This window comes from Suricata suricatta, chromosome 1 (assembly GCF_006229205.1).
Source record: "Suricata suricatta isolate VVHF042 chromosome 1, meerkat_22Aug2017_6uvM2_HiC, whole genome shotgun sequence".
NCBI lineage: Eukaryota > Metazoa > Chordata > Mammalia > Carnivora > Herpestidae > Suricata > Suricata suricatta.
The window spans coordinates 141,839,164-141,845,163 of NC_043700.1; the positions used below are offsets into that span (position 1 = coordinate 141,839,164).

The 6,000-nt window shown below is 35.9% G+C and overlaps 1 pseudogene; it reads right to left on the reverse strand.

Moving 5' to 3' along the window:
• Nucleotides 1–5,721, reverse strand: part of LOC115301951 — a 76,781-nt pseudogene extending 71,060 nt beyond the window's left edge.
• Between the last annotated feature and the right edge of the window lie 279 nt (nt 5,722–6,000).

The following is a 6,000-nucleotide window of genomic DNA, read 5'->3' on the forward strand; positions in this document are numbered from 1 at the left end:
CGGTGACTGGGGCAGGCTTAGGCGGCTGGGCTCCTCCTGGGGTGTGATGGTAACTAGGCCTGTGGATGCGATGGGCTGCTCAGAGCTTTCTGGGATCCGCCCTGTGTTCCCACTTCTGATGGAACTCCATTTTAAGTTAATTTTTTTGAGGTATGAGTTAGGGGTCCAATTTCATTGTTCTGCATGTGGTCTCCAGTTCACCCAGCACTGCTTATTGAAAACACTATCTTTTCCTCATTGGGTATTCGTGGCTTCCTTGACAATCACTAGTTGACAATATATACTGGGATTTAATTCTGGGCTTTCTACTCTGTTCCATAGGTTGGTGTGTCTATTTTTGTGTCAGTACTGTTTTTATTACCATGGCTTTGTAGGATAGCCTGAAATTCAGAAACAGGGTACCTCTGTCTTTGCTCTTTTTTTTCTCAAGACTATGTTGTCTATTTTTGGTCTTTTATGGTTCCACACAAATTTTAGTGTTTTCTGTTTCTGTGAAGACTGCTATTGGTATTTTGATTGGAATTGTGCCAAATGTGTAGAAGGTTTTGGGTATTATGACCATCTTAACAATATTAAGTCTTTTGATCCATGAACACAGGATATTTTTCCACTTTTTGTGTTGATTTTTTTAAGCTAAATTTTGTAGTTTTTATTGTATAGATCTTTTACTTTCTTGTGTTAAATTTATTCCTAAGTACTTTATTGTTTTTGATGGTAGTGTGAATAGGATGGTTATATTTATTTGTTTTCAGAATTTTTTTATCATTAGTATAAAGGAATGCAATTGATTTCTATATGTTGATTTCATATCCTGTCATTTTAGTGAAATTGTTGATGGATATTTTGATTGTTCCTAGTAATTAATTTTATAAATAATTTTATAATAAATAATGTTTATTTATCATTTCATACTTCCCAGTGTGTATTTTTGATAAATTCCTAGCGGATTTAGTCATCAAGGGTAACATGTTTTTTGGTAATTATTTTAACAGAGTTTAACTTTTAGAATGGTTTTATGTTCATAGCAATATTGAACAGAAGGTACAGAGATTTCCCCTAAGCCCCTTGCCCCCACACATCTACAACTTACCCTTTTATCCAAATCCCTCACCAGGGTGGTGCATTTGTTGCTAGTGACAAGTCTATGACCCAAAGTCCATCATTAACATTAGGGTACAGTCTAATTGATGTTGTGTATTCTATGGGTTTGGAAAAATGTATGATGACATGCATTCATCATTATAGTATACAGGGCACTTTCCCAGTCCTAATAGTCTTCTGTGTTCTGCCTATTCATCCCATGCCCCCCAGGTCCCTGGCAACCACTGATCTTTTTGTGTCTCCATAGTTTTGCCTTTTCCAGAATGTCTTATCATTGGGATCATATAGTATGTAGGTTTTTTAGATTGATTTCTTTTTTTTTTTTGATTGATTTCTTTTACCTAGTAATATACACTTAAATTTCCTTCCTTGTCTTTTCATGGCTTAGCAGATATTTTTTTTTAGTGCTGAATATTAATCCACTGTCTGGATGTATCACAGTTTATTCATTCACCTACTGAAGAAAATCTTTATTGCCTCAAAGTTCTGGCAATTATTAATAAAGCTGCTACACATATTTTTAATGTGGATTTTTGTGAAGACATACATTTTCAGCTCCTTTGAGTAAATACCAATGAGTGAGATTGATGAATTGTATGGTAAGAATATGTTTACTTTTATAAGAAACTGCCAAAGTGTCTTCCAAGGTAGTATACCATTCTGCATCCCCACCGACAATGAATGAGAGTTCCTGTTGCTCTTCATCCTTGCCAACATTTGGTGTTGTCAGTTTTGTCATTTTAGATCAACTGATTCTGATAATTTTAGTAAGTGTGTAGTGGTATCTCATTGTTTTAATTTGCATTTCCCCAATGATATATGATGTGGAGCTCTTTTTCATATATTCATTTGCCATCTGTATATCTCACTTGGTGAGGTGCCTGTTAAGGTGATTGGCCCATTTTTCAATTGGGTTGTTTGTTTTTCATATTCTTGAGGTTTAAGTATTCTTTGTATAGTTTGGATAATAGTCCTTTACCATTGTGTTTTGCAAACATTTTCTCTGAATCTGTGGCTTGTCGTTTCTTTGTTTTGATAGTATATTTTGCAGAGCAGAAAGTTTAAAATTTTTTTAAAGTTCATTTATTTATTTTGAGAGAGAGAGAGAGAGACAGACAGACAGACAGACAGAAAGCATGAACAGGAGAGGGGCAGAGAGAGAGGGAGAGAGAGAGAATCCCACACGGGGCTCCACCTGATGACTTGTGAGATCAGGACCTGAATTGAAATCAAGAGTCAGATGCTTAGCTGACTGAGCTACCCAGGCACCCCAGAAAGTTTTAATTTTAAGGAATTGCAGCTTATTAATTATTTATTTCATGGATCATTCCTTCGCTGTGTATTTAAAACCTAAAGTCATCTAGGTAATTATAAACCTAAAGTCATTTAGATTTTCTCCAATGTGAAATTTTAGGAGTTTTATAGGTTTGTGTTTTGCATTTAGTTCTGTGATCCTTTTTGAGTTGATTTCTGTAGGGGTGCAAAGTCTGTGTGTAGCAGTTTCTTCTCCTTGTCTTTCTTTTTGGTTTGGATGTTCAGTTTTTCCAGCACCATTTATTTAAAAGACAATTTTTTCTTCACTGTATTGCCTTTTCTTCTTTGTCAAAGATCAATTGGCTGTATTTATGTGGGTTTATTTCTTGGCTCTCTATTCTGTTTCATTGATCTATTTGTCTGTTCTTTCACCAAAACCACATAGTTTTATAGTAATTGTGAAGTCACATAGTGTCAATCCTTTGTTCTGTGTCTTTAATATTGTGTTTGCTATTTTGAGTCTTTTGTCTCTCCATTTAAACTTTAGAATCAGTTTGTTGATATCCACACAATAACTTAATGGGATTTTGATTAGGATTATACTGAATCTATGGATCAAGTTTGGAAGAACTGACATTTTGACAATATTTGAGTCTTCCTATTCATGAACATGAGATATGGTCTCCATTTATTTAGTTTTTAAATTTCATTTATTAAAACTTTGCAGTTTTTCTCATATAGATTTTGCACAAAATTTTGTTAGAGTTATACCTAAGTATTTGAGTTTTTTGTAGGTACTAATGTAAATGATCATGTGTTTGTAATTTCAAACTCAACTTGCTCATAATATTTTGGTTGACTCTTTAACTTTCTGTCTTGAAACCTTGCTATAATCACTTATTAATTTCATATTTTTTTCAACATATTGCCAAACTGTTATCTTAGTGGCTTTTCCAGCTTACACATCTATCAGAAATTGGTAAACATTCCTATTCCTAACATTTTCCCTGAAAGATTTATTGTCAAACTTAGATATTGTCAATCTGATAAACAAGCAAAATTTCATGACAATAGTGGTATTTAGAATTTTTCTTCTTGAAGGAGATTGGCCATTGTTTTCTTATCTTTAAGAATCGTTTCTGTGTTCTTGTCTGTGAACTACTTGTTCATATTCTTTAACAGTTCTTCTATTGGATTGTTCGTCTTTTTATTTGAGAGTTTGGGGAGTTCTTATTATATCATTTATGCTAGCCTTCCTCCCAATCCTTTTTATCAGTTATAAAAAATTTCTCCACATTTTTATGTACATTTTAACTTTGTTAAATGCACATAATTGTGGTTCTGCTCTGCAGTATACTTTTTAAATCATTAGTTAATTATTCATTCTTCTTTCTTGAATTGTTATTGAGTATTGAGATATTTGGGAAATTTTCCCTGATCCCAGGTTGAAAAGGTATTCATCTATATCTTCTTCCAATTCATATATAATTTTAATAACTTTTTTCTCAAGATTTCATTTTTTAAGTAATCTTTATACCCAATGTGTGGCTTGAACACACCGCCCAGAAATCAAGAGTTGCACGCTCTTGCTGATTGGGCCCACCAGGTACCCTATAAAATTTTGATTTACTTTTTCACTTTAAATATATGATCTTTTTGAAGTTTATCATAGTGCATGGTGTGAGGTGCAGATCTGATTTTGTCTTTAGTCAAAAGGCTTTCCAGTTGTTCTAAAGCCAATTAAAAAGTTTGCCAGGTAGTCAAATCTTTTTGACTTTCCCCCATACATTTAATTCCAAGGTTGGCAATTCGTAGTTTTCTGAAAAGTAATATTCTCTGAGTCTTATTAAAGAAAATAAAGTTAAAATTTGCTTGTCAAAATGCAAATCTTAACTCTCTATGTATTCCATTCAAGACTTTTCAATAAATGAAGATCAAATATAAAGTCGCTAGTTTAAAATTTTTTTTACTTTTTATTTTTCTTAATTTAACTTACGAGAGAGAGAGAGAGAGAGAGAGAGAGAGAGAGAGAGAGAATGAGTGGGAGAGGGGCTGAGAGAGCAGGAGAGAGAGAATTTCAAGCAGGCTCTGCAAGACCAGTGCAGAGCCCAATGCAGAGCTTGAACCCACAGACTGCAGGTTCATGACCTGAGCTGAAGTCAGACACTTAACTGACTGAGCCATTCAGGTGCCCCTAAAGTGACAAGTTTTTATTAAGCATTTGGACATATTTCAAACTAAAAGGTTCAGAAAAAACAAGTTTTTAAAAAAATAGCAAGTTAATCTAGGTATAACATTGTTGCTGATTATAGAGTCTCACAATGTGGTTTAAAGTAAAGCTGTTTTTATCTACCCACTCTGAAAACTCAGCATGACTACAGGCGGTTAGAATCAAATAGATAGTCTTAAAAGTAATTTTATCCAATTTCTGTGTTTTCTGAGGGTACAATTATTGTCCGTATTGATGCTCTCTAGCCAAAGACCACAAGGAATACGCCTATAGTTGGACAATTTGGATTTCTGCTCACTGTCATGAGCTATCGAAGGAGGGCACACAAGTAATCCTGGGAAATCACAGGGCATCTCAGTAAGAGTGTAGGAAAGGACTTTTAAAATAGGATTTTAGTGTTGGTTAGGTGATTTGGGGAAGATTTAAGGAATCTTAAGTCTTTGTTCTGAGGCTTTGTTCTGGATTGGATGTTGTCAGGAAGCAGGGCTACTCCTAATTGGGTATTTAGAGTATCTTACTTAGAAGGAGGGGAGACTAGAGGGAAGCTAAAGTGAGCCGTGTTCATTCATGTTAAGATGGGGAGATGCTGGATTGTTTGGACAACATTTACATTTTTCTCTGTGTTCACACATGATTATAGAGTGGTCTGGTTTCTTTCTTTTTATAAATTTGAGTAGATGGCACCCAATGTTACATTAGTTTTAGGTGTAGAGCATAGTGATTCAACATCTCTGTAGGTTACGCTCTGCTCACTGTAAATATAGCCACCATCCGTCACTGCACAGCACTGCTGCAGCACCACTGACTGCGTTCCCTGGGCTGTAGCTTTGACTCCCTGACTCACTCACTCCATGGTCCTGTTTCCTTCTTGGTATCATGGCCAGAGAATGCTTTGTCCAATGTCAGTGTTTGTGAGAAAGCATTCAGGATAGTTTCCAGGTGTCAGGAGCTGCTTCTCTTTTCTTTTACACTCCAAATAATGCAGAATATTTCTGTTTTTGTTCAATTTGTATGCAGTAACATATACCTATATTAGTCAGGGTAACTAGTTCCAGCTGCCATAGCAGATAATCCCCACGTCTCTGCTGCCTCATATTGGGCCAGTCCTCAGGCTTGATCCGTCTTGCACACCGCATGTAGCGATCCTACACATGTGGCTTCCAAACATGCCGCAGGAGGAGAAGACAAAGTGGAGGGAGTGCACCAGGTAATCAGACACCTCGCTGCCGAAGTGACACTCTCCACTTATCCTTTGGCCGGAATTAGTTAGTCACCTGACATAGATTTAAGGGGTATATTGGTTAGGGTTCTCCAGAGAAACAAAACTGAACTGAGGGTGTGTGTGTGTGTGTGTGGGCGTGCGTGCGTGTAGGGAGGGAGGGAGAAAGAGAGAGAGAGAGAGAACAAACTTTAAG